This window comes from Ostrea edulis, chromosome 7, assembly GCF_947568905.1.
Source record: "Ostrea edulis chromosome 7, xbOstEdul1.1, whole genome shotgun sequence".
NCBI lineage: Eukaryota > Metazoa > Mollusca > Bivalvia > Ostreida > Ostreidae > Ostrea > Ostrea edulis.
Window position 1 is genome coordinate 30047331 of NC_079170.1, and position 14201 is coordinate 30061531.

At 35.5% G+C, this 14201-nt stretch overlaps 1 long non-coding RNA gene across 1 annotated transcript; it reads right to left on the bottom strand.

Annotated features, from left to right (window-relative positions):
* Positions 1-1555: 1555 nt before the first annotated feature.
* On the bottom strand, positions 1556-7548 carry LOC130048000 (uncharacterized). The gene is made up of 3 exons (XR_008796838.1): positions 6831-7548; positions 5883-6708; positions 1556-5685 (listed from the first exon to the last, which is right to left on the bottom strand). It is a non-coding gene; the product is annotated as an uncharacterized LOC130048000 (long non-coding RNA).
* Between the last annotated feature and the right edge of the window lie 6653 nt (positions 7549-14201).

Consider the following 14201-nt stretch of genomic DNA (forward strand, 5'->3'; position numbering starts at 1 on the left):
TAATATCTCCACACGCATCGTATAAAAAACTAGATCAAGAGGTGCTAGTTGAGTTAATAAACGCTACTTTTACTACAATTAGTTTGTTTTAAAAATATAAACGTGATTTATTCTATCATAAAACGTACCATATGAGTTTGTATTTCCCGGAATTACCCGAACATATGCCAGAGTTTATCAGACATAGACTTCAACAATGTGACGTCACACCAAGAACACGATTATGTCTGTGGACGATTCTTTCAACAACGATAGCGAAAATTCTCTACCATCGCCGATTACATGTATATTGGTTTGAGCCTCGAGGGCCGAGGGAACTGTCAGTGGAAGAGATATTAGGCCTACAACTCAACCGTTCCAAATCGTCATTATCACTCAGTCACAGAGAGGAGGGGGATAGGCATATCCTTATTTGTCTTTCGAAATTGACTATACGCGTGTACAACATATTGAATAAATCACAAATCTTGTGCCACGTGCGCAGTGTATGTTTTTTTTTTTTAAATTGGTCCATTTGCTATGTTCTCATATAAACAATGACTAACCTTTGAAAGGTATACACATTTTAGACATTGTTCAGATGAGAACATAGAAAAATGGAGATTGTGTTAAACAATAAGTTACATTTTTCTTGAAGTCATCATAATCTACGAGAAGACAAAGTTTATTTATTTTTTTGGGGGGGGGTGTGTGATTAAGGACAAAACAACAAACTACACTAGCTGTATTTGGGCTCAGCTGGGTCAATATCTATTTGAATATTGTTATCTATAGATGCATTGATCACTGTACATTGTGAAATATCAAAACGTACTGCATCTACTTTTAATCCATAACTGAAAGACTATTAAATGTTCACTTCAGATGTTACAATAAACACTGTATATGTTCAAACATTATATTTAACAAAATGATGGTATATAGTCATTAGAAATGGATTCTTAAAAAGGAAATATCTATTAAATTACAAAATGCAGTTTTTACTAAACTTTGACATGACTAAGAGTGTCTTTGATTTTTTTTTTCAAGTTAATGGCAAAACATTATCAATAACTATGCAGTTTAGATGATATGTGATATGACATGTGATGACCTATTATCTGTCTTGAGATATGTGATATGACATGTGATGACCTATTGTCTGTCTTGAGATAGGTTTTTCTGCAGGGAGTGTGACAAGTTCAAAGTCAACATAGATGAGGAAAGCAAACAAATCAATCAACCCTTTATCTGAGTTACATCTCACTCAGGAAAAAAACAAATCAATCAACCCTTTATCTGAGTTACATCTCACTCAGGAAACAAACAAATCAATCAACCCTTTATCTGTGTTACATCTCACTCAGGAAACAAACAAATCAATCAACCCTTTATCTGAGTTACATCTCACCCAGGATTTTAAGGTAACTCCATACTCGCAGTTTTATCTGATGCATGTTTAAAATGTGTATTTATTTCCATTCATCAGAGTTAAAACTAACAAATTATCAAATAGAATATATAGGTCATCACACTTTTTAAGATGCGAGACATACATATACAGAATCATATATCACCATCAGAAAATTGCAATTTTCCTTAAACAGCGTTATTAAAATTCCATACAAACTGGTTATGACGATATAGTAGCATTCATAACAATTTCATGAAAGTGTATTTTCACAAAAAGATATAAAATTTCTGTAAAAACTAAAGGAAATCATCGCATAATGGACTTGATAAAGAAATCAATAGAAACAGAGTTATTGCCCTTGGATTCAATATTTTGAAACTATCATTGATTATTCATCTATAACTTACACTTTTGAAATATTTTATTTTTAACAAGATTTTTTACAATAGCTATAGGAAAAGACTCCAACAAAATTTATGTTCCTATCATGCATAAATCTAAATAAATCATTGATTTTGCAAAATCTGATGACATCACAGGAGGGTGGAGTTACTTTAAAGTGTATGTTTGGATATGTGTCTTTAAAACGGCTTATTGTGCCTACCGACAAGAGTAGGACAGAACACAAACCCTCAGCATCAATGAATGTCTTCATGCTTGATATTGAACATGAAATACAGGCTATATAGATCAAGATTTACTGTGTGTACAAAATGCACTGTGTCCAATGCAAGCGATATCCAAGTATTTAAACATTAGCAAGCATTTGCTACGAAAACTGTAAGAGTATAAAATGGATCCCAAAAGAAGGAAATTTCCAGCAGGAATTTTATCAACACATGGTTGACTGAACAATGTATTAAGAAATTTACACTTTTTTGCATTTTTGATGATGCAAGTTCTAACTCTCTTGTTGATGACGCAAGCAGCAGGACTGTGGTATTTTGGACAAAATTAAAAAGGCTGACGTAGTTTTCATTATAAAAAAGGAACCTTTTCCTCCAGATGATATGGCCCTGGCTCCTCCACTGGTAGTTGTTGGGGACTACAAAATTTAAAACATTTTTAAATAACTAATCCAAAAATACAACACTTGAAGACAGCATAAAGCAGCCACAGTAAGAGTTGCAATGTATTTCACATCAGTTTTAAAAGCTACCTTAGGCCCGATTTCAAAAGTTAAATGTCTGACAACAAACTCAATTCTGATTAACAAGTAAAAACATATGATTATAAATAACACTGTACAAATTTCCACTGTTTATTCACAAATGAAAGTGAACATTAAAACTATTAAATGTTCATTAGAATGTAATATGTATGTGGTTTTTAACAGTCGCCTGTCTTTTTTCTTTTTCCACTAAAGCATAATAGATATCGAATGACAGAGACTTCAGTTTACCCCCTCCCCCTAATTATTTCAATTCAGATTTTCTCCGACGTCGATCTTTTGATCTCGCCATTTATTCCCTGCTGATTTGGGACAAAATCATCTACCATTTTTGGAATATTGGGAATTTCTTCAATGTTTGAAAAATTACACACACATATATGCAAGTATTTATTTTTGTAACTATAGTTTTCTTTTGCAACTTTTTCTTCACATAATGCTTCACATTATGTGACGTGGCAAGCATATTGAATTCAGCAACCTTGTTTCTACGACTTAAAATGCCCATTACTATTATAAGCCAAACATTGACGAACAGTACACTTTTTTACCTAATCTACTATATAAATTGATATTACACATTTTTTTCCAACTTTAATCAGCAGAGAAAGGTACACAAAATGAGCAGGGGTGAAACAGTTCATCACGTGACCTACTATATTACCCGATCACGTGACGACCCCTTTCCTGGTCACGTGAGAAATTATTGCTCGATTAGCAGATTAGGTAATGAAACAATTATTTCAAGCCTACTAGGGAGAGTCAAAACGATTGCGCCTAAAGGTAGTGACGAAGACCGGGGAAACTGTTGTCCTCGGCCTACGTCCTCTAACAAAAGTTCCCCGGGTCTTCGCCACTACCTCGGGACAATAGTATTGATTGTTTCCCGAGTAGGCATGGAATAATTGTATACTATTAAAATTAAATGATATTCTCATAATTTCCAATTTTCGACTTTTATTTAAAGAGCGTTTTTAATGAAACACTGTGTTTTCACAGACACCAACCTTGACAACTGAATTTAGATCCTTGAACTTAATTGTTTCAAATGCTCATGATCAATACAGTATGAAGTAAGTTGAATTTAAATTGACACAGTTAATATCATTACCTAATCTACAATATAAATTGATATTACATATTTTTTCCTGTTTTACAACTTTAATCAGCAGAGAAAGGTACACAAAATGAGCAGGGGTGAAACAGTTCATCACGTGAGCTAATATTACCCGATCACGTGACGAACTGTTTCTTGGTCACGTGATGAACTGTTTTCCAGTCACGTGAGAAACTATTACCCGATTAGCAGATTAGGTAATAAAAGAATTATTTCATGCCTACTTGGGAAACAGTCAAAACTATTGTCTTGCGGTAGTGGCGATGACCCGGAAAACTGTTGTCAGAGGGTGTATATTGCAGGAAGACAAAAAGACTAAAAATTTAATATAGCCAAACTAGACCATAAGATACATGTACATATGAAATCTGCTGTGAATAAAATAAGCATTCCGTTCGCTATTTAGTCCAAAATAAAATATATGAACGTTTCCTATTTCACTCCCCCCAAAGCATTAGGTAGGGTAGGTAGGCATTTTTTTTTAAATCTTGGTTTTTAATACAATAGTAACCTTTCGTTACAGGTCTATTGACATTATTGATACTTTTCACACATTTTGAAGATCAATAGTAGTTTTTAAAAATGTAAATGAAAGAAAATCGAATGCAAAAAAGAAAAAAAAAACTTCCAAATTCAGGATTTTTCTTTTCTTTTATAATTATAAACAAACTTTGCAGTGCTTAAATATAGACCATCTTATACGTAATCCACCAACATGTTCTTGTTCTTCATCTTCTTTCAACTATAGTTCAGCTGGACATGGCATTACTGGTGATGTTGATATAGTTGAAAATGAGGACCTCAAATCACTTATTCTTAAAGGTCCTAAATACAGAGAACCTCGGTCTTTTAATTGGCGACAGAACTTCATCTCTATTATGAGTTCTGTGGAAGATTATGCCAGACGATGGGCTAAATATGAAAAAGAAGAACTTGATACATTGTCAGAATGGGTTAAAAGCATAAGAGGGATATTAAAATCCTGCATTAGACACATGAAAGCAAAAGTACGTACTATCTATCCTTCTATGTTTAGTAAACCAGAAGTGATAAAAGAATTAGATAGGTTACATGAGGAATATGTTTTGGTTCCAGCTGACAAAGCTAGTAACAACATTGTCTTTGTTTGTAAGGCTCATTATTACAACTGTATTTTAAACGAACTTGGCATTAATTCCACTTTTGGTAATCCTAGGCACCTGATCCTACCTCTGGTGTGTCCAGGGGTCCGTGTTTGCCCAATTATCTATTTTGTATTGCTTGTAGGAGTTGTGAGATTGGTCGCTGTTCGTTATATTCACCTTGCATACACATGCATATCATCAATAAAATATTTAGGGTCAGCAGCTAAAAGGTAGGTAGGGTCGGGGAACTTGAAACATACATGATATTTTATTTTGGCCTTAGTGAAGATGGGTGTTGTAGAAAAGCAAATATATATGCAGCTTGCTCTGCGTATAGTCAGTTTATAAATCGAGGTAAGCTACTGGCAAACAAGTTGATGGTACAGGGGTTTCAAGAGTATCGATTGAAGTCAGCATTTCGCAAATTATATGGTCAGTATAACGATCTAGTTCGTCAATACAACCTATCATTGGGTCAAATGCTGTCTGACTAGTTTCATACCGATTGTTAAGCCGTTCTTGGCACACTGATTTTGACTATGGTTAACTCTGTTTACCTGATCAGGATATAGGGCTCACGGCGGGTGTGACCGGTCAACAGGGGATGCTTACTCCTCCTAGGCACCTGATCCCACCTCTGGTATGTCCAGGGGTCCGTGTTTGCCCAACTATCTATTTTGTATTGCTTATAGGAGTTATGAGAATGATCACTGTTCGTTATCTTCACCTTGCATGTAATACAAACGGTTCATCATTATGAGGACTGCCCTGTGTTTCAGTGCTTGAGCAGCATGTAGTCCTGTTGAAGAATCGATTTTCTCGAAGATCTTCAATTTATGTCTCTTCACATTGAAAACCAACAAGTTGTCTACCTGAACACCTAAAACATTATCCATATACCAGTATACACTGTTAGGGAAATTCCAATACAAATATCTTTTTTATCACAGTACTTAAAAGTAAATAATTTTCATACTTATCCTGCAGTAAAACTCATTTACTGTCTGAAAGCTATTGCTAGAGTTGAACATGCAAAACTATTAGAACTGAAAACTGCATGTAAATATTAAAATTTACCTAGACTTCTGCAGCTCCCTCGCTTTAGTCCTAATTGAGTTCCCCTTGAGTGTTTCTGAGGTGGGTCAGGAATAGCTTCAGTATCAGTTTCAACTGTACAAGTATGTTTCAAAGATGCAATTAGTAGTTTATAAAATGGTCATTTAATGGTATGAAACAGCTAGCTGCCAAAATAGTTTATGACCATGTACATGTATCATTATTTATCAGAAATCATGCAGTGGCGGATTTAAAGAAGGGGAAGGGCAGGGTAATTCCGTAAAAGTCCATATTCTTGTTACTGCATAATATAGTACAAATAAATTGAAATTAGCTATGAAATGCGTGATGCAAAGCAATGGGGATTGTCACGACTACATGACATTGCATGACTCGTACATGTATGTAAACACAGTGACACACATTAAATATATAATATAGCTTATTCGTCTGCACAGCGAGTGTCATGCTCAGGTTTTGGTGTTGAGGGTATAGATTTTTACTGGTGAATAACATGGCCACAGGTGTCCATGCCAATTTCTTTAACCGACTTCGACATTGGAGCATGGAGGTAATGGTATTGAAATGACACTACAGACAGACGTATCGCTTCCACGTTTCTAGTTGTAACGAGTGGAATAAACAAACTCGCCCCACTCTTTTCCTAGAGATACCGGTATTTTCGAAGGAAACTCGTATAAAGACGAACATTTTTAGTGTTGCTGCATCCACCGACAACACATCGTTGCTTCATTTTGGGTCGAGTCCTGGGTGTGACGTCACATCAGAATCTTGGAGGCGCGGCTTACGGAACAAAACGAAGATTTCGCCACTTACAATTTCTCACCTTTTACCAAAAAAAAAAACCCCAATCAAACTGCTTATTTTTTATGTTATCTATTTACCGAATAATGCAAAGCATTAACAATCGGATATGAAATACTCATTGAAAAAATATGCAAAAAGTACCGGGACCCGCTCTTTAAGAAGAAATTGGTTAACCACTCCAATGATGAGCCTGTCTGCTCCGGTTCAGGAAGGCAGTAGGAATAGATTAATTTCTACAGCTGACCACGGTATGTCAGATCATTATTCCAGCGATGTGGACGAACTCGATCTTCTGGCTACAGATAACAATAAATGTCAGTCAAACACAGACAAATGGCTAGTGACACTCCAAGTATGTGAGAAACCTACCGAATTCAGAAAGATACAGGAGCAAAGTACAATGTTATCGTCTCTCACCAGTATCATCAGAATAAGTTAGAAAGATTCAAAAGTAAATCTTGCGTTCGTTTACTAATCACACTATACTTCCGGAGTTTCACGTGCAACTACCACTGAGGAACAAAGACACTAACATTCGAAATAGTTTGAAATCGGGATATAGGGCTCACAGCGAGTGTGACCGGTCAACAGGGGATGCTTACTTCTCCTAGGCACCTGATCCCACCTCTGGTGTGTCCAGGGGTCCGTGTTTGCCTAACTATCTATTTGTATTGCTTATAGGAGTTAAGAGATTGATCACTGTTCGTTATCTTCACCTTGCATAGTTGACATCCACCAGGAAAACGTGATCACAGGAATAGCAGTAGAACGCCTTAATCTCATATAGAGAATGAATCCTGTTTCCTCCGTCTCAACAACAGTCGATCAGTTCAACGACTTTCCGGGTTTAGTGAAAACAACTGGCACTTTACCAGGAGTACACAAGATCAAGATTGCTTCTCGGGTCAAAGGAATTGTTCACCCACTCAGAAGACAACCTGCATCACTTAGACCATTGATCACTGAAACACAGAGAGAAATGGAGGAGAATGGATTCATAACCCGCGTTAGTAAACCTACACTTAGGGTCAGCTCTATGGTTGTCAGCCTATGAAATAACATAGTTCGCATATGCATAGACCCGAAAAATCTGAATGAAGTTATTCTAAGAGAACATCATCCTATGAAAACCATGAACGATGTTGTTTCAGCCATTCCACACTCCAAAGTTTTTTTTCCGGTACTTGATGCAAAGTCAAGATTTCTTCAAATGAAGCTGGATGAGGAATTAAGTTTTCTCACGACATTGAACACTCTCATAGGACGCTACCGTTTAATTAATTTTAATCCAAACTCTAAATCCTTAATCGTCGGGGAAGGTGACAAGGGTTATTTTCTCAGTTCAATTCATCGGTGAGATTTTACACTTCCACTACAGTTCACGGCAATGCTATTTAAAAAAAAAAAAGGAGGAAGGGCAACCAGTTTATTCGTAAAAAATAACTAACTTTTGCATGTAATGATAAGAGGGGTAGAGCCATTGTTGCTACGTGCCTGATAATTATTTTAGTGATCATTTGAATACGGTAATTGCACTACAGTTGAGTCCCAATCTTATCAAAATTTGACCTTTCATCTCGCTCTACGTTATATGTTTGTCGCTCGTGAAAGGATCTAACGCAACCTCGTTCAGGTCACGTTCTGGTGCCCCGTGTCATAACCCTTTAATAATTAAAATTCAACCAATGAAAATGCGTATTTCACGAGCGACAAACAGATAACGTAGAGCGAAATGAAAGGTCTAATTTTAAGTAGATTGGTTCAGTCCATGTTTTAGGCAAGTACAACGGCGAGTGTCACAGATTGCCTTGCATTTACAGCGAATAACGTTCAAAAGTTTATCTGGCGCGACTGGTTCGTCAAGGCCCAGAAAAGTTCAGAGCAATAAAGAAGATGCCACAGACAAAGAGGGAGTTACTGTAGAATCATTTAAATTCGTTGAAGCCAATTTTCGTGGATTGCTGACTTTTTACAGGTTCCTGGGGACGTAATTTCGTGGATTTATGTACATATTGTATTTGTAATATATATATATATATATATATATATATATATATATATATATAATCCAAATAGAAAGAGTTGATATCACACAGTCAAAATAATTCAATAAAAAAGCAGGAAAATATACAGTTCGAAAATATATTTAAATCACTAGCGCTTTCTGGATTTTAACATCCATCCTCAGGTGAATACAAATTAATAATGAATACAAAGTTGTTTATCTTAGAGACGTCTATTGTGACGTCATAACGTCATGATAGTCTTTACGAGGAGGAAATAGATACATGACGTCATAATACAAAAGTTCGGGAAAGGTGACTTGGGCAAAATAAGTATGAACATTTACATGATAAAAGTTGATGAATTAAGAGGTCTAACAATCATATTTTTTCATATATGTATTGATTAAAGTTTGTTTAGTTTAGGAGAAAACTGTATATATATATATATATATATATATATATATATATATATATATATATATATATATATATATATACGTTTATATACTCATCCACGAGTTTACTCATCCACGAGTATTATACTCATCCACGAATTTACATATATATATATATATATATATATATATATATATATATATATAAATTCGTGGATGAGGGGTACCCACGAATTCCACGAAAATTGAGTCACCACGAATTCTAATGATTCCACAGTAAACGATTATTAGGCATCCCAATCAGTAGTCAGGTCTATGCACCAGTCAGATGCCTTTTGAAATCCTACACAGTATGTAGATGGGAACACGAGCAGCAGTCAAGTGTAGAGCTGTTGAAAAAAATCCGTATTTCCTCACAAACATTAAGATCCTATGATATCAGCCAAAAGCATTGAAATCCAATGTGATGCCTCGAGAGATGGGCTCGGAGCAGTTCTTGTACAGAATGACTTGTCAATCGCATTTTCATCTCGCGCACTCACTGACACAGAAAAGCGATACGCTCAGATTGAAAAAGAAATGTTCTCCATTGTGCACGCTCCCACCAAATTTCATCACAACATATTTGGGAAACGGGTTATAGTCTACAACGACCACAAACACTTGATGCAAATCTTTAAAGGGACTCGTTCACGATTTTTGATAAAAATATTTTCACTTTTGATATTAAACATTTAAAATATAACTCAGTTAATGTTGACAGCCAAACTTTTGACCTTCTGAATGCAAGAATAAAAGCAATATTTTAGCCTTAAATCTATGTTATGTAAACAATGACTCGAGTCTTTTTATGTATACAAACACACAAGTGACATATTGATTTTGTAATATAAAGCATCTTAATTTTGCGAAGTCACAAATTTTAACTTTTAGATGACACATTTTACCCCCAAATTCCTTGAAATGTGAAAGATATAATAAACTTAGATCGATTCTTTTGAAAATTTCGTCAACAATAATATACCGCAATCCTTGTTTACAAAATAAATAATAAACTCTCTAAAATTAGTTTCTGTGATAATGTATAACCTTAATTTTTATGTGAAATCCTTTAAACACAGTACACGGTAATTTTTTATCATTAAAAGTGAAAAAGAAAATGTTGGCGGAAAATCGTGCCCCAGTCCCTTTCAGAAATCGTTACTGTCTACACATATGAGACTACAGAAAATGCTCCTGCGCCTCCAGTGATATGATCTTAACAAAAGGTGAAGATAACGAACAGATAATGAACAGTGATCAATCTCATAACTCCTACAAGCAATACAAAATAGATAGTTGGGCAAACACGGACCCCTGTACTCACCAGAGGTGGGATCAGGTGCTTTGGGGGAGTAAGCATCCCCTGTCGACCGGTCACACCAGCTGTGAGCCCTATATCCTGATCAGGTAAACGGGGTTAACCATAGTCAAAATCAGTGTGCCAAGAACGGCTTAACAATCTATATGAAACAAGTCAGACAGCATTTGACCCAATGATAGGTTGTATTGACGAACTAGATCGTTATAACGACTGTAGAATTTGCGAAATGCTGACTTCAATCGAGACTGTTGAAACCCCTGTACCATCAACTTGTTTGTCAGTAGCTTTATTTATAAACCAACTATACGCAAAACAAGCTCTTGCGTATCGAATCAGTTGATATAATGGAATATTGCTACATAAATATGGGAAGTTGACGATGGAGAAAATGAAATCATCCCGTTTGTAATACAGTTGAGTTATCAGTTTGATGTTAATATCTACTTTCAATAAATATATAAGTATTAAGCAGAAGTGGACGACTCTGTGGTGTCTTTTATTTGAGCTCACAGGGATATATCGAATCGACATAGGAATGAAAGTTATCATTGTTAAGGAGGTATGCTACACCAGAGAAATTTGATGTAGATGAAAAGTGGAGAATAGGTACAATATTTTAAAGTTGAAAATTTTCAAATTTACTTTATTTTGTCAAAAAAATAGAGTTTAAGAAGGTAATCTGAAAAATAAATTAAAACCCCTGCTGGACTCCAACCTGCGACCTACAGTTCAGCAGTCGGTATAAGTGGAAAAGGAAGTCAAATATTGCTGATAACGATTTTTTCATCCATGTTTTTACAGGAAGTCAGCCATTATGACGATGTAGAGTACAACCTTAATAGACAAAACGTCGTCGATATATCTAAATGTCGAATTGAAGGCCACAGCAAGTCATTTCTTCTTCTCTCGTATAAGTTTTTGAATAAATTCTGCTTCATATGAATATAGAAACAGGTCAACTAACAAAGGAGCACAATTCGTGCCCATGGGAATTCCAACAAACTGTTGGAAGACCCGATCACTAAAGACCACGAAGATATTGTCAATGAGGAACTCTAGCATATTTTTTATTTCAACTTCAGAATACTTGTGCGTGGAATCAGAGTGGTGTTAACAAAGTAAGTTTTTGGATGACTGATCACTAGATATGACTATTTCCTTTTTCCATTTAAGTTGAAGAAGCAACTGTCTATGGTGTCAAAAAGTCTACTCTTTAATTCATCGCGAGGAATGGTCCTGTATAGTGTTGAAAAGTCATAGGTTTTAATGTTATTGATGTGGGAAAAGTTTTGCGATTTCAAGTTTACTAAAAGTTCTTTAGATTTTTTTAGAATCCACATTTGATTAACACCACTTCTGGCATATGTAGTCGAACAGTAAGTTTGAAGTTTCTCCTTCACAGCTGTTAATATTTTCGTCAGGAGCAAAGACAGGGGCTTGGTAGAGCACTTACTGGATCCACCAATGTATCTTTGTTTGTAAGGGTTTTTATGTAGTTTAGGAATCCAGTATTTAGGTTCGGCAACTCATATTCATTCGACCCATTGACTGGGATATTAAATGTGTCTAAAACTGAAGCATGGTTTTGAAGAATTTCCCGTTTTGAAAGGGCAGTTGGAGTAAAAGCACGCTTACCAAATGTGGAATTAATGCCAAGTTCGCTTAAAATACAGTTGTAATAATGAGCCTTACAAACAAAGACAATGTTGTTAGCATTGTCAGTTGGAACCAAAACATATTCCTCATGTAACCTATCTAATTCTTTTATCACTTCTGGTTTACTAAACACAGGATATATAGTATATACTTTTGTTTTAATATGTCTAATGCGGGACTTTAATATTCCTCTTGTGCTTTTAACCCATTCTGATAATGTATCAAGTTCTTTTTCATATTTATAAACCTATCGTCTGGCATAATCTTCGACAGTATTCATAATAGAGATGAAGTTCTGTCGCCAATTAAAAGACCGAGGTTCTCTGTATTTAGGACCTTTTAGAATAAGTGATTTGAGGTCCTCATTTTCAACTATATCAACATCAGCAGTAATGACATATCCAGGTGGACTTAAGTTGAAAGAAGATGAAGAACAAGAACAAGTTGGTGGATTACGTACAAGATGGTCTATATCTAGGGACTGCAAAGTTTGTTTATAATTAAAAAGTTTGGATGCAATAGTAGAAATATAGCTGTAGGAAATGCAGGGTGTAGACTTGATCTTGAAATAAGTTAGAATACACGACTGAACCCTTTGATGACGAAGAATGTTGCTTATGTTGACGGCATCTATTCCTTTGTAAATTTGAGCTTAAGGAACTGGCGGCATGATTTGGAAGGAATATCATCCATGACCCGTGCTGGTTTAAAGAGCCTGTGATAGGCAACATCCATAATCATAGATTTCAGTCTATATTCAGGTGTTGAAAAATTCAAGTATAGACTAGCCATAGCTTCTTCAAATAACGTGTAACTCTGGTCTTGCAATACTTTCCCCCTCATACATAATGTATCTCAGCGTGTCCAATAAATGAGAAGAATCCATCCTTACATGTAAATATAGGAACCATTTATTACTTTTGATAAACAAGAGGCCCACAGGCCTTATCGTTCACCTGAATACTAGTGAAAAAGTATCACTACTTCCATGGGCTTTGAAATCTAGAAAAAATTCCTGTTCTGAATACCTAAGCTAAATTCTAATGTTCAGCAACAGTATAAAACAATTTGTGTTCTTAAAACTTCACTGCCTCCAAAAGTGCATACACTGATGAAAGGTTTTAAATAATAGGTGTATTAACATTAAAACATATGACTAATTTGAACTCATCCTTAAGTCATAACCCTGGGTTTTGATTGAAATTCACCAGTTTTTGTACATCCTTTTCTGCTACTCCTAAGTATGCATTTAGATTTTATACAGCATTAGCAAACTTACACATAAATACTATATTCTAAGTGTTGCCCAACCCTGTGGTCAGAACTCTTACTTCGGTGATCATCAAATTTAGTTCTTTAGAAGATTTTTAAAAATTAGTCAATTTGGGGCATTTTTTGCCCCACCCCAAGAATCCTGAAATTTACAATTTATATCCCCCTTGTTCCAAAGATTCTTCATACCAAATATGAAAAGAATTGGAATGATAGTTATCAAGAAGTTAAAAACATTCAATAGTTCACACATTCAATAACTGACCATCTTGACCCCACCCTGATACCAAAACCTCTACCCCTGGGATTATCAAATTTACAATTTTGGTAAAGGACTACCTGCTCTTTCTAAATATCTATTCAGTTTCAATATAGTATCAACAGCACTAAAGAAGATGATATTTAAGTGTTTTACACATAAACACTAAATAACAAGTTTGGCCCCTCCCTGTTGTCAGAACCCCTACCCCAGGGATCATGAAATTTCCAATTTTGGTAGAGGCCTTCCTGCTCTCCATCACCATGCAATTAGATTTTCTTACACATGTGCGGTTCTTGACAAGATTTTTGAAAATTTATCAATTTTGGGCAGTTTTTGCCCCACCCCTAAGGCCCCAGGGGTGCTGGAGACCTGAAAGCTACAATTCCTGTTCCCCTTGTCCAAAAGATACTTCATACCAAAATATGAAAAGAATTGGACTGGTAGTTATCAAGAAGCCCACAGGCCTTATCGGTCACCTGAATACTAGTGAAAAAGTATCACTACTTCCATGGGCTTTGAAATCTAGAAAAAATTTCCTGTTCTGAATATCCAAGCTAA